Below are 24,752 nucleotides of genomic sequence, written 5' to 3'. Positions count from 1 at the left end.
TGAGCTCAAGCCCTCCCACCTCAGCCTCCCTAACTGCTTGGATGACAGGCCTGAGCCACCGTGCCTGGCTCTAATGCTATTAAGAAAGAATTGGCAAATGTGTCGCCCAGGAATAGGAAATGTAATTATTCCATTTACGCAACTCACTTGGCTTTCCTCTACTGTGAGAGGAATAGCAAATGAGATGGCTAAACTGAAATATCTGACTCGTAAGACAGATCCCCTTCCTTCCCTAAATGGAATGTTAAGGAGACAATCAGCTATACAAATGGCTAAATTTTAAAATATGTATTTCACAGATAGGTTACCTCAACTCAACAGCATCTCACTCACTTCTCTCTCTCTCTTTCTCTCGCTCTTAGTTCAATTCAGTGTTCTGGGAACACCTAAACTCCTGCTAAAGAAAATAATATAAACGTGCTGTCAGCACTATCACTTATGATATGAAGAGCCCCCCATGCTGGCTCCAGGACAATGGGACCCTTTAATCCTCGGAGAATGGGGGTCAACCTGTCACTTCAGAAAAGCCATTGCTCTCTGAGAAAGTATCAGCATAGATGTCCCTGAGCCTCATAATTCTGTGTCTCGTAGCCTGCGCTTGAACCCGCATCCAGCTTTTCCCTTGGCTCTCTACCTCTGTCCCCCGTCCCTCTCCTGGTTCCAACCTGGCCATTATTTCCTCAGTGTCTGTGCCAGAGGCCACCAGGAGCCACTACCTCTGTTTCTGACTGTAGGGCTCTGCTCTGAAGTCTCAGACCTACTCTGTCAGCTCTTTCCTGCCTATACTTGCCTCCCGACAGTGACAGCCCAATCTACCCAGGTCTAGCAGGACCTAACCCTTAAATTCTACCAGGAATTAATGAATTGGGTTGTAACAGCTCTCCTTTTTTGTAGGGTAGTATTTTTTATGCTACTTCCTAGTTACCATGCTGTGGGCACCTGGTATGATGGGCTCCATGGATTCCTGGTGTATAAGGGGATACAAAGACACACAGAGAAGAAGTGTGCCTCTGCTCAAAGGAGGGGCATGTTAAAGGGCCAGTTGAAGTCTGCTCCAAAGAGAGACATGCAGAAAGGCTTGTTTCACTTTAGGAAGATTTCTTCAGTGACTTACAGGAAGAGAAGACAGTCATCTCAAAGTTAAGAAAACATTTCACCAGAATCACTGAGAACTTACAACTCTTCAAATTAAGAAGTTCATTGAAGTCATACTTAAATGAAATAAGCAGTATTGGACTTTGGTTAAGGAACAAGATATGTGAAGAGAGTCAAGATAATCTTATGTACAAGTCAGGAGAGGTGAGTCAGTGTATTTTTTGTATGGATTAAAAAAAGCCTCAACTATCCAAAGCCCTCAGTCTTGCAGTACAGTTTACATCAAAAGGAGCTGAGAAGGTGAAGAGCAGCCCCTAGCATGCTGAGCCCACCAGGATGTTTCCTGAGACCCTCCGGAGAAGCAACAGGGCACAGAAACATAACACAAAAACAAGTAGGGGCCACATGTTGGGGTGAGCAGGAAAAAAATGAATGATGACAAATTAGACACTAGAACAGAAGCCGTAGCGTCCTGAGAAAAGAGGATCAGCCAGAAAAAAATCTAAGACTGAAGAGCTTTGCTCCCTGGTGGGAAGCAAAGAGCCACAGGCTCTGCTTCTCAGGGTAGCATCCTCAAAGGCAGGATTAGGGGATTGCCATGCTGTGTGCCCTTGTGGATAGAAGCAGAAGGAGAAATTCCCAAGGCCAGCAGCAGAGCATCAGGAATGGCTGCCAGTCAGTGCAGCTGAACAATCTCAGGGGTCATCTACTATTTATGGTGCCATTGAGGGTGTGGCTTAATTTCCTCATCTATAAAATGGGGATAATCATAGCACCTACCTCATTTAAGATTGTTGTGAGCATTAAAGGGTTTAGTACCTACAAAGTAATGCCTGGCACATAGTGAGCACTCAGTAAATATGAGCATTATAATTATGAATATTACCAACATTCACAGCTGGATCATGTACATAGATTACGGTATTTACACAAGTGACGCCATGGGTTAGTGTTTTATAGGTCCTCTCTCCAGCATTGGGTGTAGTGGAAAGCATGAGCAGAAATGGACCAAAATTGTATAAAGTGGCACTATAATAGAACAGGGTCACCTCTATGTGAGTTGAAAAGGGCAAGTACAGGAAAATGCTGTTTGAATCTTCAAGTATTAATGAATTAACCTTATATGATATTGGAACTCAGACATGCTCACTAGTTAAATTCTGAATCGATTCTTAAATTGTGCAAAGTTAGGAGTGAGTCCCGTGTAATTTTAGCTGGAGAGAAAAATGCCTAGTGGCTCAGACTCAGCTCTATGTAAGGGAGCTTGGCGTGTTATTCAAGAGGCAGAGACAGCTGGGTCCTGAGGGTCAGTCACAGGGTTTTCATGGGGGAATTCAGGGGCCAAAGTCTAGGCAAAGGTCAAAGCCAAATTTGGGAACCAAGCCAAAAAAGTCTTCCTTGCCATCCCAGATTGTTTTTACGAAGCCGCTCATGGGTTTGACAATGAAGCATATTAAAGGCTACCCATCAATTAGTCAGGGTTCTCCAGAAAAACAGAACTGAAAGGGTGGGTGGGTGTGTGTGTAGAGAGAGAGAGACAGATTGATTTTGAAGAATTGGCTGGCTCACATGATTATGGAGGTTAACAAGTCCAAAATCTGCAGGGTAGGCCTGCAAGCTGAAGACCCAGGGACAAGATGTTGCATCTCAAGTTGGAAGGCAGCCTGCTGGTATAACTCCCTCTGCCTCAAAATAGCTCAGCCTTTTTTCTTTTAAGGCCTTCAATTGATTGGGTGAGGGTCACCACATTTTGGAGAGCAATCTGCTTTAGTCAAAGTCTGCTGATTTAAATGTTCACCTCACGTAAATATAGCTCACACAAGCATCTAGAAAGCTTGACTGAATATCATGGCCTAGCCAAGTGGGCACATAAACATAACCATCACAACCCACTCTCGAAAATTAACAGGCAGCCCTCCGAATCCCATCACTGAGACTTGAGTCTCTACAAATGACCTCAGGCAAAAGAGCTAAGGAAGTTCCTGTCTCTGTACCATTGATAGGGCAGAAATGTCCTATAGCAACACAGCCTCCTAAACCATATGTGTATTTCAAACTGTTGGCTCTGGTGTTTCAACTCGAGATGCTACAATGAAAAGGTTAGAAGAGGGCCGGGCGCGGTGGCTCACGCCTGTAATCCCAGCACTTTGGGAGGCCGAGGTGGGCAGATCATAAGGTCAGGAGATCAAGACCATGTTGAAACCCCATCTCTACTAAAAATACAAAAAAAAAAAAAAAAACTAGCCAGGCACAGTGGCGGGCGCCTGTAGTCCCAGCTACTCTGGAGGCTGAGGCAGGAGAATGGCGTGAGCCCAGGAGGCGGAGCTTGCAGTGAGCTGAGATAGCGCCACTGCACTCCAGCCTGGGCGACAGAGCGAGACTCCGTCTCAAAAAAAAAAAAAAAAAAAAGGTTAGAAGAGGATGGTAATATGTCAACTCAGCATGGTGATAAAGAAATTTGTTCATTTTTTTAGAAAATCTGTTCGTGAGTAGATATTGTCGGTTGACATTTTTAAATTCCTATGAATCTAGCCTAGTTTGGTGTCATTTACCACTTGCCAGCCTGGTTAGTCCTATGAGTTTAAGAAGAAAGGACAGATTGGCTCTGGCACATGTTCAGTCTACAAATACCCATCAAATACGGGTGAAAATTATTCTGGAAGGATGAAAATATATATTTACTTCTTGCTTATAGATCAAGAGGCAAAATGCATAGCAAAATGTCTTGCACGTATTCAAATATTGAGTGAACCGAATCAAAATAATTTTTAGCAAGTTCTTTCCTTCACTGTACCTTAATAAATAGGTAATTTACTAATAAAAAGCTTATCTAGAAGTTGCCAGGATATTACATTTCTTTACATACATACATTTATTTATTTATTTAGAGACAGAATCTGACTCTGTCGCCCAGACTGGAGCGCAACGGCGCGATATCGACTCTGCAACCTCTGCCTCCCGGGTTCAAGCGGTCCTTGTGCCTCACGCCCCTGAGTAGCTGGGACTACAGGCATCCGCCACCTCGCCAGGTTATTTTTTTCTTTTTTCTTTTTTCTTTTCTTTTTTTTTTTTTTTTTTTTTTGTATTTTTAATAGAGACAGGGTTTCACCCTATTGGCCAGACTCGTCTTGAACTCCTGACCTCAAGTGATCCACCTGCCTCAGCCTCCCAAAGTGCTGGGATTACAAGTGTGAGCCACCGCTCCTGGCCCCATTTCTTAGAGTAGAAGTCACTCTGTGGGAAACCATGGTTTTATTTAAAATATGAAATATGAATGCATTAAGGTACATAGGCCTTTTGTTCTAATTTCAGCAATACAGGCTTCCTGTGCGGAATTGTCAGTTAGGCCTTAAGGAAAACTTACGTAGGCCTGGCACCAAGGAAGACGCCGCCGCCCCACCTCCTGAGCCGCCGAAGGCGCGTGGAGGAGGAGCAGGCCTTGGCGCGCGCCTGCTCTCCACCAGTTTGGGGACGTTGCCGGGGCCCTGCGTTGCCCAGAGGTGCCACCTCTTTGAGCTGCAGCCGGGCGAGAAGATCCGCAAGATGAAGAAGCTGCGGAGAACTTGGTCGAGAGTTTCAGCCGCATTGCTTTGAAGAAAGGTGACACCACCTTTGATAAGATGGAAAGCGTTCGCTGTCAAAAGGTGCTGCTGCTCTGATAGGTCTAAGAACCCCTGTTCTCACGAAGCAGCATGGAGTCAAGGCTTTCTACATTCTGGCCTTTGCTTATTTCTCTAGGCTGCTCAGCTAACTTTTCTGAAGTTGCTACATTATTACTGATAAGGGGCTCCTCAGAACGGCAAACCGTCCACCTTCACTTGCATTTTCAGTTAGGGAGAACAGACTAACGTGGAGGAAGGGATTTGGCTATTGCTGAGAGTGATTAACAACCAAAGCCATGAAGACTCGGAGACTGCGGAGACGCGTGTCTCGTTCAGCAGTTGGCTTGGATTAGGCTGCAAAGCGCAAAGGCTAAAGGGCAGTACACAATGTACACAGTTGGTGCTAAGAAAGGCTCTTGGTGGCCGGGCGCAGTCGCTCACGCCTGTAATCCCAGCATTTTGGGAGGCCGAGGCAGGCAAATCACAAGGTCAGGAGATCGAGACCATCTCGGCTAACACAGTGAAACCCCATCTCTACTAAAAATACAAAAAATTAGCAGGGCGTGGTGGCGGGCGCCTGTAGTCCCAGCTACTCGGGAGGCAGAGGCAGGAGAATGGCTTGAATCCAGGAGGTGGAGCTTATAGTGAGCCGAGATGGCGCCACTGCTCTCCAGCCTGGGCAACAGAGCGAGACTCCGTCTCAAAAAAAGAAAAAAAAAAAAAGAAAGGCTCTTGGCCAGGAAAGGTCGAGGCTGCTGTAAGCCATGGTCTCAAATCTGCACTCAAGCCTGGGTGGCACAGCAAAACGCTTCCTTGAAAAAAACAAAAAAGAAAGAAAGAAAGTCTCTAGGGACTGAGAAACGTGGTACCACCATGCCCGGCTAATTTTGGTATTTTTAGTAGAGACGGGGTTTCACCATGTTGGCCAGGCTGGTCTCGAACTCCTGAACTCAGGTGATCTGCCTGCCTCAGCCTCCCGAAGTGCTGGATTACAGGTGTGAGCCACTGCGCCCGACCTATCCTGGAAAGCAATTTTTAAGACAAAACACTAGAGATGATCAGACTTCCTCACCAGAGAGAGAAAGCTTATGTGTTTTATCACATTGGGGAACAACAAGAGGTTTTTGACTCTGAACCTTTTAAAGGCCAGTCCATGTTATAACGGAGAGTGTTGGTTTTGCTTTTCCACTTAAAAACTGTATTTAAAAACAGAAAAACTCATTTTCATATTTATGTCCAGTATTTGGGGCTTAGAAAGTATGTTGTCATTAGAAACATTGTCAAAATTTGTTTTATGGTCTATATAGGTATGCACATAGTTATGTAATATCAATATATCCTAAATTAACAAAAATGTCTTCATTTACATATGTACAGATACCTTTGCATTTTGATCCATAGAACATAGGAGCATGTTCTTAGTCTATCTCAAAGCTCCATGTGTTTACATATTATATGAGTAGGCTATTTTCAGAAGTGAGTTTTGCTTCCATGGTAAGAGTGAGCATTTTGCCAAGAACACATGCACAAACACTCAGAATCACACCACTTGGATTCACACATAGGCATACCCAGTCCCATGCACAAAATCCCACACCACCTAAAGGGAACACAGTTGATTCCAGGAACCTTAGAATATGGCCATACTTACTTATCTCGAAAATCAATTTCCACCAACCCAAGCTCAGTATTCATTCATAGCAGGAAGCTGGATTCAGGGTGCTTTTCCACCTGAAAGCCAAAATAGTGCCACATTTCTGATCATCTAGATTATTCATCAAGTGAGGGATTCCACAATACATATTATTTTCTGTGATGCCTGAGTGTGCCTGTAATTACAGAAAAGTCTATGAGCATCAGACCATGCTGTATCCTGTTTGCACATGTCTTTTGTTAACTTATGACATTACAAAACCCATTGGGAAATAGTGTTCAAAGTAATGGCCCCAAATAAAGCAGACAGGACACTTGTGGAAAAGGCCCAGGATTTTTGTGCCAGATTTTCCAGTCCATTTGGTTGCAAATTGCAAACTCTTTTTTGAGAAGAAAAAAATGTTTATGGTAGGAAAAAGCTCTCTTCCATACAGTTTGTAACCAATGCACTCATCTATGGATGCCATCTTGAAATCTTAGTTGGTGATGGACTCCCACCTTATAGCCCACCAAGAAATTCTGTAAGTCATCTTTGACGTACATGGGAAGATTGTCATATCTTAATTCAATTGGAATAGAAAGAAAGCAATAAAAAATTTCTGCCTCAGATAATGAAGGAGACCTTACCTGGAAAAGAGTTTTGATGGTCAACTCCAGTGAGTTGGTTGCAAATATTATCTTTTACTTGGACCTCAGAGCCATCTAGAAAAATGTAGAGTAATGGTCAGTACATTGGTGCTGTTAAAGAATCCTTCAGGGATCCTTGGTTGATGTGGACATTGGGTAGAGGGTATAGAGAAGGTGAGTTAAAAAGCATAGGCTGAGATGCTGCTGGGCCATCCTCCTTGGTAAATAAGGAAGGAAAGGAAAAGATCAGGAAAGAAATGACAGAACCTTGTTTTTCTAGCTAAGGCAGCTTAGTCAATGTGAAATAGTCAATGTACACATAGGTTAATACAAAAATTCATTGTTTGATTCCATGATAGTGTCTCTTGACTCCCCTGGTCATTTTGAAGCCCTGGAAAATGAACTTTTTCAATAATATACAATCTCTAACTTTCCTACAAAAAAAAGAGTGAGCATTTTGGCTTATGTATAAGTTAGAAATAATTGTTAATTTTTAATATGTACTTCATGGTAAAATGTCTCAGACATATGCAAGCAATTAAATACCAAACTTACGGCCTGGCACAGTGGCTCACACCTGTAATCCCAGCACTTTGGGAGGCCAAGGTGGGCGGATCATGAGGTCAGGAGATCGAGACCGTCCTGGCTATCATGAGGTCAGGAAATTGAGACCATCCTGGCTAACACAGTGAAACCCTGTCTCTACTAAAAATACAAAAAATTAGCCGGGCATAGTGGTGGGCATCTGTAGTCCCAGCTGCTTGAGAGGATGAGGCAGGAGAATGGCGTGAACCCGGGAGGCAGAGCTTGCAGTGAGCTGAGATCGGGCCACTGCACTCCAGCATGGGTGACAGAGCGAGACTCTGTCTCAAAAAAAAAAAAAAAAAAACCCAAAAAAGCAAACTTAGACCAGTGGTGTTAACTAGTTTCTAAAATTTGATTTTTATTTGTAACAAGTCATTTACTTAAGGCCCAATGAACATAAATGGAATCACATTGGTTTATGTTTAAGGAATACACTGAGATTGCTGCTATTCTATTTATTTCACATAAAGAATAGCCAGATTTTACTTTGGAACCTCCTGGAAGCTCTTCAGTGGTCTTTGAGCTAATACAATTTATCTTTCATCACTAAAAGACCATTGTTCTTATGTCATAATGAGAATAATCATTTAAGTACCTGGCATAATTGAGACTGCACCACTGCACTCCAGCCTAGGGGACACAGCAAGACCCTGTCTCAAAAAAAAGGAAAAAAAAGTAAATACTTGATATACTTGGCATAATAAATACCTAAAGGACACCTTACTTTATAAATCTATTTTTTCTTGCTGTAATGGGAATACTGTAAATCACGCATTTGTATTAATGGTATTTCTTAAAGCAATAGATGTAACTGTGAACTAAATCAGTCTGCAAACTATTGTAGGCATCTGTATTCTGTTTTAGGTACTGTAAACTTTGTTGGAGTCTTTAGTTGGCAGATTATGTTGTAAATATATTTGTATATGTTAAAACATTTTAAAATGTTTTGTTTAATAGAATAAATATCTTTATTGGAGTGATAGCTGTGAAGGTATAAAACTTCACATTTGGATAAAACTCTACTGTTCACAAAGTTAAAAAATGAAGATCAAAATATTAGGGTTAATATAAACAGAAAGTTTAATTAGGACTGCATCTTTTAGATAATAAACAGATAATCATTGTATTGGTCTATTCTCACATTGCTATAAAGAACTACCTGAGACTGGGTAATTTATGAAGGAAAGAGGTTTAATTGACTCACAGTTCCACAAGCTGTACAGGAAGCATGGGTGGAGGCCTCAGGAAACTTACAAAAATCATGATAGAAGGTGAAGGGAAAGCAGGAATGTCAAACAGCAAGGGGGAAATCTGCTCCCATGATCCAATCACCTCCCACTAGGCCCTTTCCCCGACATGTGGGGATTACAATTCGCTATGAGATTTGAGTGGGGACACAGAGCCAAACCATATCATTTCACCCCTGGCCCCTCCCAAATCTCATATCCTTCCCACATTTCAAAACCAATAATGCCTTCCCAACAGTCCCTCAAAGTCTTATTTCATTTCAGCATTAACTCAAAAGTCCAAGTCCAAAGTCTCATCTGAGACCAGGCAAGTCCCTTCCACCTGTAAGTCTGTAAAATCAAAAACAAGTTAGTTACTTCCAAGATACAATGGGGGTACAGGCTTGCGTAAATGTTCCATTCCAAAAGGGAGAAATTGGCCAAAACAAAGGGGCTATAAGCCCCACGCAAGTATGAAACCCAGCAGGGTGGTTACTAAATCTTAACATTCCAAAATAATCTCATTTGACTCCATGTCTCATATCCAGGGCATGCTGATGCAAGGAGTGAGCTCCCAAGGCCTTGGGAAGCTCCACTTCTGTGGCTCTGGGGTATAACCCCTGCAGCTGCTTTTACGGCTTGGCATTGAGTGCCTGCAGCTTTTCCAGGTGCACAGTGCAAGCTGTCAGTGGATCTACCATTTTGGGGTCTGGAGGATGGTTGCCTTCTCACAGCACCACTAGGGAGTGCCCCAGTGGGGATTCTGTTGGGGCTCCAACCCCACATTTCTCCTCCACACTGCCCTAGTAGAGGTTCTTCATGAAGGCTCTTTCCCTGCAGCAGACTTCTGCCTGGACATCCAAGTGTTTCCACACATCCTCTGAAATTTAGGTAGAGGCTCCCAAACTCTTGCCTTCTGCACACTTGCAGGCCCAACACCATGTGGAAGCTGCCAAAACCTGGGGCTTGCATTCTCTGAAGCAACAGCCTGGGTTGCACCTTGGCCCCTTTTAGCCACAGCTGGAGCTGGAGCAGCTGGGAAACAGGGTGCCATGTCCCAAGGTTGCATAGAGCAGCAGGGTCCTGGGCCTGGTCCATCAAACCATTTTTTCCTCCTAGGCTACCAGGCCTGCGATGGGAAGGGCTGCCTTGAAGGTCTCTGAAATCCCCTGGAGACATTTTCCCCATTGCCTTGGCTATTAACATGCAGCTTCTCTTTACTTATGCAAATTTTTGCAACAAGGTTGAATGTCTTCCCAGAAAATGGGTCTTTTTTTTCTTTTCTTTCTTTTTTTTTTTTTTTTTTGAGATGGAGTTTCACTCTTGTTGCCCAGGCTGGAGTGGAATGGCACGATCTCAGCTCATTGCAACCTCTGCCTTCTGGATTCAAGCAATTCTCCTGCCTCAGCCTCCCGAGTAGCTGGGCTTATAGGCATGCGCCACCACACCTGGCTAATTTTCTATTTTTAGTAGAGACGGGGTTTCTCCAATTTGATCAGGCTGGTCTCAAACGCCCACCCTCAGGTGATCCGCCCACCTCAGCCTCCCAAAGTACTGAGATTACAGGTGTGAGCCACTGCGCCCAGCCTGGGTCTTTCTTTTCTGCCATGTAGCCAGGGTGCAAATTTTCCAAACTGCTATGCTCTGTTTCCCTTTTAAATGTAAGTTCCAGTTTCAGATAATCTCTTTGTTCACACATATAAGCATGCACTTGCAGAAACAGCCAGGTCACATCTTGAATGCTTTGCTGCTTAGAAATTCTCCTGCCAGATACCCTAAATCATCTCTCTCAAGTTCAAAGTTCCACAAATCTCTAGGGCAGGGGCAAAACGCTGCCAGTCTCTTTGCTAAAGCATAACAGTGACCTTTACTCCAGTTCCCAATAAGTTCCTCATCTCCATCTGAGACCATCTCAGCCTGGATGTTATTGTCTATATTACTATTAGCATTTTGGTCAAAACCATTCAACAAATCTCTAGGATGTTCCAAGCTTTCCCACATCTTCCTGTCTTCTTCCAAACCCTTCAAACTGTTCCAACCTCTGCCTGTTACCCAATTCCAAAGTTGCTTCCACATTTTCAGGTATCTCTAAAGCAATGCCCCACTTTCCTGATACAAATTTTCTGTATTAGTCCGTTCTCACATTGCTATAAAGAACTACCTGAGACTGGGTAATTTATGAATAAAAGAGGTTTAATTGACTCACAGTTCCAGTTCCACATGCTGGACAGGAAGCATGGTTGGAAGGCCTCAGGAAACTTACAATCATGGTGGAAGATGAAGAGAAAGCAAGCACATCTTACCATGGCAGAGCAGGAGAGACAGAGAGTGAAGGGGAAAGTGTCATACACTTTTAAACCATCAGATCTCGTGAGAACTCACTCACTATCACAAAAACAGCAAGGAGGAAATCCACCCTCATGACCCAATTACCTCCCACCAGGAGCATCCCCTCACATATGGGGATTACAATTCGACATGAGATTTGGGTGGAGACACACAGCCAAACCATATCAATCAAAAAAAAAGAGAAAAGCTTCTATAGAATTGTGGTCTGGCATCCTGACAGCAAATGTCGATTTCCTCATGAAGATAAAATCCTTTTAATTATCAGAGTAAGCACCCTCCAAATGCCCCACCATATAGTCTTAAAGTGTGGAAATATATTCCTTTTTCATTCTTTATGGAATAAACAGAGCGGTACAAGTTGTTGAGGAGTGGCCTTTGGTCCTCTGTGTCAGGAATGCAGAAAGGATAAGGCTCCCAATTGTGCTGTCAAGTCAAAAGATGCTGATAGAACTTGTGGGGGAGACACAGCTTTCACCCTTGGGTTACTGACTCATTTTGCAGGAAGATGACCATCTTTTACTGCCCAACGACATCTTTCTACCAATGTGAACAGAGACTAGCAGCACAGTGATCACCTGCAGATAGACCTGGCTTTATCTGTACATAACACCAAAAGAAAGAACCTGGATTCCACAAGGAAATAAAGATTTTCAGTCCCTGCAAGAATTCTCAATGTTCTTCACATAATTTGGAGGTATTGTTTCTGATATATGGGTTATTTTAATGGTGGTATCTGTTTTTTACCCATAAATGTTGAGGGCATCTTACACTTCTCCTATGTAATAGTTTTCCTTGGGAAAAATCTCATAGAGCCGTCATTCATAAAGTGTGTTCCAAGGAACACAAAGTCATCAGGAATCAGGGTTACCTGTGATGGTGGGGGAAGGATTCTGAGATCAACTGGAGAAGCACATGATTAAACAAAACTTAGTAGGTCTCTATTGTAGGACTTCTCAGAGAACTTAATATGCTTATAGGGGTTGCCATTTGTGTGTTTTGCATGTGTGCACTGTGGGTGTTTTATGTATTATGTGTCTGTTGTGTGAGTATGTGTATGTTTTCTATGCGTTGTATTGCAGAACTTTTTCAGGGCGTATACAGAGTATAACCTGGAAAATCTAATTTATTTAACATTAACTTTTCAGACATAGTTCTTAAGCTGTATTTTGGTTTTTTGCACTTTAAAATGTCAGTGTACTTTTACAGCAGATGAACTAGTTCCTTATAACATAGCTTTTTCTTGTTTCTCAGAATTTTAGCTAAGATTGTACAAAAGAGACTTCTATTAAATAGATATAATTCCCTATCAAGTCTGTAATCAACTTGAAAAGTGTTCATCTAGAAACTGAATACATTAGGCCTTGATATTAATAACATAATATAATGCAGTATTTTAGATAATATTCAAAGAGGAAATAAAGCACTAATGAAAGAGTAGCAATCATACTTCAAATATTATAATTTTAGATTAAAATGCTCTTATTTTATTATACACAAAATAAATTACAAAATAAGAGCATTTTACTATAAACACAACATAAATGAAGCATACTTATTCATTTTACCATAATTTAAATACTGACATTGCACAACAATTCCTAAAACTTTTGTGATTCATAAGTTAATTCCCAGCCATTAAGTACCTAAATAATGTTAATATTTTATCTTCTTTTTCTTTCTGGGCACTTCCTTCCTTCACTTGAACTAACAATTTTCTTTTCAGCCATTCTCACCCATCCAGCAATACCTGAGCAAATATGCTGGCATATAAAGGCAAATCATGATTGCCTTGCTTAGCTGCAGAAAGTCACCCAATGCCTATTTACCATCAATCAGCTAATACTGTGGTTCCAAATGTTAATCTGGCAAAGTTCAACAATTCATTTCTTATATTTCAAAAGTTAAGGGAAATTCTACTAACTATAACACTAAATGTCTGCTTTTAGCCAAACTACATTAATTATAATTAATCTATTAAGAATACCCCAAGCTAATCAGAAGCTGTATGTAGGTCATGAATTAGAAATAGATGGGGAGGGCTGGGTGTGGTGGCTCACGCCTGTAATCCCAGCACTTTGGGAGGCCAAGGCAGGTGGATCACTTGAGGTCAAGAGTTCGAGACCAGCCGGGGTAACATGGTGAAACCCTGTCTCTACTAAAAAAATACAAAAAATTTATCTGGGCGTGGTGGCACGCGCCTGTATTCTCAGATACTCAGGAGCCAAGATTGCGCCACTGCACTCCAGCCTGGGTGACAAAGCGAGATTCCATCTCAAAAAAAGAAAAGAAAAGAAAAAAAATAGATGAGGAAATGAAAATGAATGATTACTTAATAAATAAAATCAGGTAATATGATAAATGAAAATCTTCAAAACATGAGCAACATGGAAAAAAATAATGAAAAAAACATTTAGGATTATGGAATTTAAAATGTCCAACCTCTAATGACAATGAAAAACATGTATTGAGAAGTTACTATGTGTCAGGTACCACGTTAAGTGACTCAACGTGTACCATTTCATTCCCTCTTCATCATCCTGAAATAGGTATAATTTTTGTTCCTATTTTACCATAAAGGTAACCGATTCAGAGGGGTTAAGTAATTGCCATGGTTGTACATCTAATAAGTAGCAAAGCTGAGATTTAAACACACTCTCTTACACTCCACCCTGAATACGGAGACTGTATTAAATTTCTGTCATTTCATAACACATCCCAGTTTAGTGGCTTAAAACAACACCCATTTATCATCTCAGTTTCTATAGGTCAGGAGTTGAGGCACAGCCTAACTGGGTCCCCTGCTCAGGGTCTCACAAGGCTGTGATCTAGGTGTCGACACAGCTGCATTCTTTTCTGGAGTCTGGAGTTTGGGGTCCTCTTCCATGTGTATGTGATTTCAGAGAGTTCACTTCCTTGAAGCTGGAGGACTGAGGTCCCTGTTTTCTTGCTAGCTGTCAGCCAGGGGCCACTCTCAGACTCAGGAGGCTGCCTGCAGTTTCTTGTCACATGGTACCTCACTACGTCATGGCCAAAAGGAGAATCAATCCTTCCAGTCTGCTATAATGGCAGTTTACATAGCAATAACATAACCACGGAAGTGACGATCCCACCATCTTTGCCATATTCTGTTCACTAAATGCAACTCATTAGCTCCAACAACACTCAAGGGGAGGAGATTATACAAGGGTATGACTCATTGGGGTTTATCTTAAAATCATGCCTACTGTAAGTACCAATGTTCTGTTCCTGTTTTATTTACTTAACTGATGACTGTCTTCTGGATTGGAGTCAATATTACCTGGGAAAACACCAAAGCAATCAAGTTAGCCATGACTTGTACATATGCAAATGACAGAAACAAAATGACAGTTTCAAGTAGACAATAGGGGCTCCCAAATTCTGTAAGCTTGAGGACTATTGTGTCTACAGTAAATCTATGATTTCATTGTTGAATAATTTGAAGTCAATATTAGATGAATTCCCCCAGTAAATGAAGAACATTACTTAGCGGTCAACACTAAAGGCCAATTTTCCAGATGCCAGTTTCTCTATTAGTGAACTTGGCTTAAAATAAGTAAGGACCATTTAAGTACTCAATTTTTCTAACTAATAACCAAAAAAAAAATCAACACCATGTTGAACCTGATCCCCCTGCCCCCCCAAAAAAAGGTTTTAGTGACAACTCTCGGAATTGGTGAATTTGGGACCCAGCTGCTTATAGGCACTACCACTGGCAGGATTATCAGGGGGTACTCCCTTCTGTAAAGCACTATTGTACTGGCTCTACTAGTCATTCCTTCAGGGTTACAAGGAAGTAATATGCACAAATTGTTAACCAACATAAAAGTTTATTTCAAAGAACCATGGGAAAGGCCAGCAAAAGGAGGCATTATTGATCAGCAGTGTAGGTATTCAGGGACATTGGTTTACCCATTAAAATGTGCAGCCAGTATCGTAAACAACCAGTGATATTTGCTCACTATTGCTCCAGAAAAAACAACAGCCTAAAGCTGAGTCATCAGCTTTCTCTTTAATCATCTGATATATATTCTTCTAAATAGAGGATTTGATTGGGCCATTTAGCACTGCATGGTATGGAGGGATTTAATGGGCATAGTCTCTGCCAACCTCCCAAGGGTGATTGGCTCCCTTATAGCCAGTCCACACAGAGTTGCTTTCAGCTTTGAGCCTGGCCCAGGTCCTGCAGGTGGTACCCACTTAACAGGAAGCTCCACTCCCTAAGAAAGAATGAACATGAACCAACTAATGATTATAACAATACTGGCAAAAAGAGTTGGGCCATTTTTCTTAAAAGATGAATGTGTAAGTAAAATGTGTTTTAAAAAATGTACGGATATACCCTTCAGCCCATGTGATTCAAATGAAAGAAGTAAATATATCAAACACCATAAAGATAGTTTAATCGCTTGGACATTTTGAGAGTCTTTGATTCTTAAGAATTTACACTAAAGAGAAAATACTGATGTGAGGGGAAAAATATATGTTTGAAAATAGACGTTACAACATTATTTATAATACCCCCAAATCAGAAAGAAACTAAATGCCCAATAATAACAGATTGTGAAATAAGATTTTCTAATACTGGCCATTAAATATAACTATGAAGTTACGCAAAAACTTGGGGAAAAGGCAAACCAATTCTTAAATAGGAAAAAAGGTTATATAACCACATATAATCTTTAGGATTTGAGTTACTGCCCACTAAAACTTTGACTCCACCCTTAATTTGCTTAACAAAGAGCAAAGATGAACCAGGTCACCCTTTCCTTCAAGTCACCACAAATTCCATTTGAGCAACATCTGAATGAATAGGATTTCCCTATTCATGCAGCACAGGCCAGCACTAGGATAAGGGGTAGTAGATTGAGTTGAATCTATCTCTGGGAACATATCCCAAAGAAACAATCCAAGATGTAGGTGAATAATTATGCATAAAAACTTTCACTATACCAGTATTTACATTAGCAAGGTGTTTAGAAAAGATTAGAAAATGGGATTTCCATAGTTACTCATTCATTTAAAAAGTATTTACTGAATGCTTACTCTGTACCAAGTATTTTAGTCATGGAGGATACATCAGTGAACAGAAATAGCTTATGTTTTTGTGGGTAAAGACAGGTACTAAAGAAATCAACTAGTAAATACTTTGTATGCTGTTACGGGATGAATGGGTCCTCCAAAAATGATGTGTTAAAGCCCAACCCCCAGGATCTCAGAATGTAAACTTATTTGGAAATAAGATCATTGCAGATGTAAATAGTTACATTAAATTGGTCATAATAGAGTAGAATAGGCTTTTACTTCAATATGGCTGGTGTTCTTATAAGAAGAGAGAGACACAGGGGGAAGATGGCCATGTGAAGATGGAGGCAGAGACTGGAGTGATACATCCACAAGCTATGGAATGCCAAGGTTTGCCAGCCATTTATAAGAAGCTAGGAGACAGGCGTGGAACACATTCTCCCTCTGAACCCTCAGAAGGAACCAACACTGCCGACATTTTGATTCCAGACTTCTGACCTCCAGAACAAGGTGAGAATAAATTTCTGTTGTTTGAGGCCACCCAGTTTGTGGTACTTGGTTATGGCAGCCCTAGGAAATGAATATACATGCCACACAGAAAAAGCAAGATGCAGAAAAATTAAAATAGGTAAGATTGCAGGGAAAGGAGTATTGGGTAGAGAGACTGCTCTTTATAAAGACTATGTAGAGAGTTTCACAGGTAAGATGGTATTTGAACAGGAACCTTAAGCAAGGAGGGAACAAGATAGGCAGGCATCTGGGGACAGAACCTATCAGGTCAGGACACAGCAAAGCAAAGTTCCAAAGGGAGAGGAAGCTGGACACCTGTGTGGCCAGAGCAGAGTGGATAAGGGCCAGAGGGGTGTGGGATAGAGGCAGCAGTGGGAGATAGAGACACTTACTGGCAGTGACATTGCAATGCCTTTGAGGGTTTGAGCAGATCCATAACATTATCCGGTTACTTTGTTGAGTATAAACTGTCATGGGACCAGGATGGAATCCAGGCAAAGACCCCTCAGGGGGCTCCTGAAATCATCCAACCAAGAGATGAAGATGGCTTGGGCCAGTGCGGCTGCAGGGAAGGTGAGGTGAGATGGGAACGGTATCTGATTCTGGAACTACTCAAAAGGTGAGACTAGCAGGTTTTGTGAAGGACTGGATGTGTGATGTAAGAGAAAAGAGTCAGAGAAGACCTCAGATGAGGTTTGAGGCCTGGAGGTTTGAGGTCAAGGATGAAGTTGCCACTTGCTGAGAAGGGGAACGTGGAGTGCAGGTTCATTAGAAGTTTAGCTTAAGACACAGTAAGTTTAGTATGTCATTAATCATCTCAGTGGAGATGTCAAATAGGCAGTATTCGGGGGAAAGTTGAGGCTGGAGATAGAATCTGGGAGTTGTTGGGGATGGGTGGACAGTATTTGAAGCCATGGTGCTTGATGGGCACTCCTGGCAAGTGAACGCAGATGGAGAAGGACTAGGAGAGGTCTGAGGCCTCAGGACTGAGTTCTGGGGCACCTCCTGCTATTAGAGACTGAGAAGAGATGAAGAGGCTCTACAAAAGAGACTTAGAAGATTCTAAGGAGGAGAACCAAGAAAGAAATGTTCCAGCAGCCAAGAAGAAAATGTTTCAAGAAGGGAATGGGAAAATATTACACAGCCATTAAAAATAATGTATTTGATATAACATAGTGACTATAATTAATAATAATGCATTGTATAACTGAAAGTTGCTAAGAGAGTACATTTCAAGTGTTTTCACCACACAAAAATAATAAGTATGTGAGGTGATAGATATGTTAATTTGATTTAATTATTCCATAATATATACCTATCTAAACATCATGTTATATACTATATATATATATAATTTTTGTTTGCAATTTAAAAAATTAATAATACATTTGAATCTTAATATTACAAAAATAGGATGATATAATCTCCAGTGGAAAAAAAAATTAGGACTCCAAACTGTATGCAGCAAAATCTTAATTTTGTTTAAGAAACATATGTAGGCATAGAAAAGAAAAACCTGAAGAAGTGTAGGAAAGTAAATAGTTATTTCTGAATTTTTACTTTAGGAGGGCATTTGTTTTCTACTTTTATAGCAGTTTCTAAGCTCTTTACTATGAGCTTACTTCCCAATAAATATGTACATAAAAATTTTAAAAATCATAATAGCAAAGACTTTTAGATTCAGTGTTTTAAAAGCAAAAATATGTAACACTTGCAAAGTCTTTTAAGCAAGACAGTAGGAACTGTTGAAACGTCATGTAGTTAAGTTTTTTTGGTTGTCATAATTTTGCTGTCTTCCCCTCCAAAAAAGGAAGCAGAGAAGTATTAAAAATTTCTTTTTTTTTTTTCACTTGTGTTATAATGATCTCTCTTCGGAAAGAAGCAGCATAATTAAAATAATGTAATATTTTTCATTTAAATAAGTATTTCTAAAGAAATGTAAAAGCTGGATTTCCATTTCATTGTTAAGGATCAAGGAGACCTTGGACAGGTCACATAATAGGTCTGGGTCCTGGTTTCCTCATGTATTCAATGAGATCAACGGATGCTCCATGGCTCACAGTGTGGTTGTGAGACTCTCAGACTACATTAAATTAGAGACAGTGCAGTTGTGAGACTGAAGAGAGACCTCAGGGATGACTCTTCCTCCAGCATCCTCCAGATTCTGGCTTTGTTGCCAGCAGCCAACACTGGCAGCGAAAGATGGCTTAAACCAGTTGGCTTGCTTTGAATGCCCATAATTGGCCACACTACCTCTGCAGATGGTCCCTGAGGGCACAGCTCCTGCTTGGCAGAAGAGTCAGTGGTTTTCAACCAGGCCCCGGAAGTGTAGGTTTAATTTCTGAAGCTAGCAGTAAGATGGGAGCCACGTTGCCCTGTGATTAGCCTGATGGAGACAGCAGTCCACCTGAGCTCCGCCCACCCTAAGGCCCTGCCTGGGCATGTGCTGGAAGTTCCTTTAAACAGATTCAAATAACAACAGTTTATGTGTCTAGATACCAAAAGCATATGAGGGCAGTCTGGACTCAGCAGGCTGCACATTTCTCCAAACAAATAATTTATCACTGATTCTTTTAGCAATAAAACAGGGGAGGGAGAGAAGTTCAATAATAGAAGTAACAGGTGCAATTATTAAAGTTCCAATCATACTCTTTTGTTATGAAGTTAATTCCTCAATAAAACATGCATACAACTCAAGAACAACACACAGAGCTAATTTCTACTCTAGGAATTCGGAATAAAGTTAGATTCCTGTCCCATAGACTAGAAGCTGGTTGTTTTCCATCCAAGAGCAAGGTAATAAGCAGAAAGAGAAAACTCTTTTCATTCTCTTAAATAGCAGGTATGCTCAGGAGACATTCTCACTACCAGAGAAAAGAGAATGGGATTTGGAATCTGTAACATGATCAGCCACTTGCATACCTGGGTGAGTTCATTAGCCATTCTGAGACCCCAGCCACTTTCTATTTTGGTATAGATTGGGCTGATCATATCCACTCTCAAGGTGGAGTTGGGAGGATGAAATGCTGAAAGCACAGCTGGCTTTTTTGGCTAACATTTATTGTGGGCCTACTTTGTTTCAGCAGAGCTGGGCTTTGGGTGACCCCACTGTCCACATGCCTTCCAAAACCGCACGTTACCTCTCCCAACACTGTTCAATAAACATCAGCCTGTCTCCTCCCCACAATGTGCCCACTCTGCACTTTGGGCAGCCACAATCTCCAACTTCAATTTGTGCATCTTCAATTCTGTAAAAGTAGTGACAATCTACTGCTGCCTCCCTCATGATACCTTTCCACAGTAATCTTCCTCCCTCGCTCTCTCAGTCAACTCTTGCCATCCCCTTACCTAATGGCATTTTCCAGCTCTCAGGAATTCTGAATCAATCTGCAATTTCTTTTCCTAGAATCCTTCCCCCAAGAGTCCTGATCACATGTGAAACAAGTTTGGCCATCGTGCAAATTAGTTCTGTGGCCAAGTTCCTAATGCAAAGTCTAGCAGAAGCCAAGGGTGGGACTGGGAAAATGAAGTCAGTGTGACAGCCCCATGGTGAGTGGAAGGGTTGGAAGGCTTTGTGATCCAAAGGAAAAAAAACACTAGACCAGGAGTCTCAGCCTCTCTCCCAGATCTACCCCTGAGTCCTGTGACCACTATAACACTTTTAATATCTATGGGCTTCCATTTCCTCACCTGTGAGATCAGGAGGTTGGGATCAAATCAGACATAGTAAATAGGTGGTACTGGTGCCATCATTCACTCATTCACTTACCTCCTCCCACTCCACGCACACACACATCCATGGCACATATCATTAACCAATCAGTACCTTTTTTCCTACAGAACCCAGACTAGCCCCAGCACTCCAGGCAATCACCACCAAACAATCAGAGTTGGCACAGGATACAAGATTTCTGTCCTTCTATGACATGGATTTCTTCAGCATCCAGGTTTGCAGACTAATGAGCATCACCTTAAAGTAGGGCAGTGTAACTTCCTGGAAATCAACAATATGTACCGTCTAATGCCTCTTTACGCTGCAGCTCTGGGCAGACTGTAGAATGGCCAGGCTAGCCTGCCATGTGGGGAAACCAATCCTGAGTATAACCCACAGCTCCTTGTCCATGCAATGGGAGATGGTCCTTTAATGCCCAGCACAGATTTTTTTATTGGAATTTCCAAAGAGCATATCCCATGAGCCTCGTTTCACCACAGATAATCAGACTAATTCCTCAGACTCCACAGTGCCAAGTCTTTCCTTACTTGCTAGCTTCAGTGTCTGCTTTGGCCTCCTGCCCTGCTTATGAAGCTCTGGCCCTCTCCATTGTAGATTCCACAGCCCATGACCTTGACTCAACTCTGTATCTGACTCCAGCCATCCCGGGCTGACTTGCTGCCCCTTTCTCCTGCCAGCCAGGGCCCAGCAGCCCCAGAATTGCCTGTCCTCTGTTGCCCCATCTGCCCCTGGCCACCCATCTCCAACACTGAATCTCCCCAGATGTGTCTGATGTCTCAGCACTTTCCCTACTAGCAGCAAGTGGCACTCAGCATTGGGCACTCCTCTGGCCCTGAGGGGACTGACTGTGGAACAGTGGGATCCTTGCTACCCCATGGCCTTCAATAGCTTCAGGAGCTCCCTTTTCTTGCCTGAATTTCTCTGCCTGGTTTCTAAGGTCCTGCGCAATCTAGCCTACCTTTCCCAGTTCCCATCATCCCTCTACACTAGCCACCTTGCTCTTCCCGGTGCGGCACCAGCTCTCAAGCCCACTCCCACCTGAGGCCTCTGGACATCATTTTCCTCTTGCCGGCAACTTCCTCTCCTCTTTCTCAAGGTCCCCACAACTAACAATTCTTCACAATTCAGCTTACGTCCCATCTCCTCCATGAAGCTTCTCCTGATTATGCCAGGCTTTGGTTTTTACCTAACATTTAACTTTCCTACCAGGTAATTTAGTACTTAATTATATGTTACTTCACAGGATTTTACAGAGCGGAAGTTCTTTGAGGGCAAGAACCTGCCACATGGCCTGAGTGTCTCTCCCTGGTGACATTATAACAAATTAACAAGCAAAACAAACATTATTGAGCTCCTCTCCTATGATAAAAGTGCTTAAACACTTGCTAATTCGTTTTTTGAAACAGAGTAACTATGCTGGGATGCATCAAATTCTTGCCCATTTATGTCCCATCTGGATCATAACAGATCCTTCTCTCCCTGAATTAAAGAAAAACTTAGATTATGCTGGAGTCCAAGAAAGTATTTGCCTATTAGGCTTTAGCAGTGGTTTTCAAGCTTTTAATACCGAGAGTCATCTGGGGTATTTTCTAGAAGAGTAGATTTCTCAGCTGCATGGACAAAGTTCCTGATTTCGTGGAATAGGGCCTGAAGTGTGCATTTTAATAAGTGGTCTAGGTAATCTTAAAGTAGATAGTTTGTCAATCCTACTCTGAAGAAAAAATGGGGCTGTGGGAACTTGCTTTCCCAGAGACAATCTGCAATGGGTGGGGCAAAGGCAAAGAAGGGGCCACCACCCCCAGAAAGGTCTATCCAGATTTTCCTCAGCCTCTTCTTTGGTTATACTCCAACTCTGATTACCAAATCTTTGAGACCCTCAGCCAACAGGCCACTTGGCCTTGAAGAGTCATTTTTATCTGCAGGGATCTCCCACCCACAGGCCTCCACTTGGCCTGCCCTCACTGGAGGAAACAAACACACCAGTGCTCTGTTAACCAGCTGCAGTGTTGGGCTTACAGGTTATTTTAACTCCACTATGAATCAGAACAGAATTATGAACAATTTACATGAGACTTGTCACATCTTGTTTCAGTCTTTCTTTGGCTCATAGTTTTCCTTGTTTGGCCTTTCAAATACTTATACGTCTGATTATTTTCAAGTCTGGAAGACTACATAGGTAGCATTACACAGATCTGGCTTCTCAGGGCTGACATCTCAGGAAGCTCTCAAATTTACAATCCCACATGTCAAAAGTAAGGAAACAGAGAAAGCTTCCAAAAAGGCAGGGCAGAGCTGGGTAGAGCATCTCAGCTGGCACCCAGGCTGAGTAATTCTTCTCTGTGTCTTAGCATGCCATATACAGAGGCCTGAGGCCAAATGGATTTTCACAACAACTTTTGCAGCCTTATTAAGACCCATCCTGTTTGCACATGGGAACTTTGTAGGGTAGACAACTGTTAATAAGAAAGAAATAAAGTATTTTTTTAGAAAAATACTCCTGCCCTAAAGCAGATGTTAAACAACCAGGCTCCCAAAAGAATCTTGTATAAATGATCCTCTAAGCATGAGTTAGAATCTCTACTTCAAATGAGAGAAATATTCTCTGGAGATTTCCCCTAACTGAGGCAATGAATGCTCCCATGAGCTTCCTGGGCACAAGAGATACCCCAGAACACTGGTATTTCTTCTAAGAAGGCAGAGTTCAAGTGCTCTGTAGAGTAATAAAACTTACCACGTTCTCTTCCTCCGATGCTTGATTCCACCCGGGGTTCACAATAAGTCTGTGCAATGTGTTTGTTGAAAAACTGGTTCTCACTTTCTTCCAGGTGTGCAGGGTTTCTGAGCCAGGAGCAGTTGAGGAGTGGGAAGAACATCTGGAAAGACTGGGAGTAAGGACGCCCCATCTGATGGAAGAAAGGAAACACATGCCCACCCATTTTTGCACCTGGGTCTTTCATTTGCCTTTACACTGGACTCTTGCAAGCCCTAAGCAGGACATTGCATCAAGCTAATGGGCTTGTGTTGAGGTCTCTTTCAACTCACCCCAAGCCTTGGGAGAGTCATATTTCTGACAACTAAATTCATGAAGCCTTCCTAAGCCTCTTTTAAATCATGATTCTCCCTTTGAAACAATAGCCACACACATTAAAGTCCAAATAGTCATTAACCTTTATCACCATTCACTAGGAGGTCAGAAGAGAAGAGCACCATGTAGGAATGGACAGCCTTGTGGGTGTCGTGGATGCATGGTCCCATCTGGAACCCTGGGGCACAGATATCATGAGCAGAGGAGGCAGCAGGGCCAGGGGTGGATGCGAATTCTGCCTCTACCACTTCTAATCAGTACACCCTGGGCAGTGTACTTGACTGCTTTGTTCTTCAGTCTCCTCCTCTGTGAGGTTGAGATAATGGTAGCAACTAATTTAGGAGATTATTGTGAGAATTAAATGAGATTGTCTACGTCATAATAGGTATGCAATAAGTGCCTAATATATGTTGATTTTTTACTCTGTTTTCTAGAGAAGACAGATGTAGAATTTAGTCTTCATGATGGGTGGCTTCTGAAGATGTCAAAAGGGACAATGCCTCAGAGGCAGGCAGCCCCCTGACATGGTGAAATAGGCAGCCGTGTGGTCAGGCCAGGGCACAAGATTCACACACTCCCTCTCTCCCTCAGTAATGCTCAGGTTGTCTACAGGAAACATCCTATAGTCCTACATATCTTGTTCCCCACCTTGAACAAAGTGAGGAGAAAGACATAAAAGGATTTCTCTGCTCTTGCTCAGTTTTCATCTCATGAAAGAATAAGACTTGCCTCAAATTTCATGAGTGTACAGTCGAGTTCTTACCTGGCAGAACTAATCTTCTGGGGGAACAATAATAGGTCATGTTAATTAAGTACTCATTCTCCTAAGTATATTTTTTATTATCTCATTTTTTCTCATAGCAACCCTCTAAAGAGGGTCTATTGTCATCCCCATCTTACAGAGGAAACTGAGCACAGAATGGTAACTTGCCCAAGGTCATCATTTAGCCAGAACTTAAACCCATTGGGTCAAACTCCAGCACCCACTATACAAAGCTGTCTCATCTCAACCAGCCCTCTCTCCTTCTGACTCACTTCGGTATTCATTTTTTAATTGACATTTGCTAAGAAGGTCAAATGGATGATGAAGGATGTTGTTGAGCACTCATTTTAGCAAAGTTGTATCTAGCACTTAATCATGTGACCAATTGCTGTACTAAGACTAGGGGATAAAGGGAGGGGAGGACATGCAGTCCATGTCCCTAATGAACATTCCATCTCCTTGATTGGCGGGGGAGAGAGAG

At 42.1% G+C, this 24,752-nt stretch overlaps 2 long non-coding RNA genes across 5 annotated transcripts in view; one reads left to right on the top strand and one right to left on the bottom strand.

Annotated features, from left to right (window-relative positions):
• Window positions 1-4,226: 4,226 nt before the first annotated feature.
• LOC107968166 (uncharacterized) lies at window positions 4,227-23,515 on the top strand. Of its 4 annotated transcripts, none has more exons than XR_001709159.4 (6): window positions 4,227-4,739; window positions 11,639-11,831; window positions 16,486-16,690; window positions 19,530-19,616; window positions 20,531-20,637; window positions 23,249-23,515. It is a non-coding gene; the product is annotated as an uncharacterized LOC107968166 (long non-coding RNA). The 4 variants fall into 4 exon arrangements; XR_008539003.2 differs by lacking the exon at window positions 4,227-4,739 and adding an exon at window positions 7,034-8,237 and having other exon boundaries at window positions 16,489-16,690; XR_008539002.2 differs by lacking the exon at window positions 4,227-4,739 and adding an exon at window positions 7,034-8,237.
• LOC134808353 (uncharacterized) overlaps window positions 10,095-24,752 on the bottom strand; it is a 67,766-nt gene continuing 53,108 nt past the window's right edge. The window contains exons 2-3 of the long non-coding RNA XR_010151113.1: window positions 23,155-23,326; window positions 10,095-14,435 (exon numbers count right to left, since the gene is read on the bottom strand). This is a non-coding gene — a long non-coding RNA (uncharacterized LOC134808353). The remainder of the gene's footprint in view (window positions 14,436-23,154; window positions 23,327-24,752) is intronic.

Source organism: Pan troglodytes, chromosome 15 (genome assembly GCF_028858775.2).
Source record: "Pan troglodytes isolate AG18354 chromosome 15, NHGRI_mPanTro3-v2.0_pri, whole genome shotgun sequence".
NCBI lineage: Eukaryota > Metazoa > Chordata > Mammalia > Primates > Hominidae > Pan > Pan troglodytes.
The sequence above is the reverse complement of the archived record's forward strand: the minus strand, read 5'-3'. Positions and strand labels throughout refer to the sequence as shown.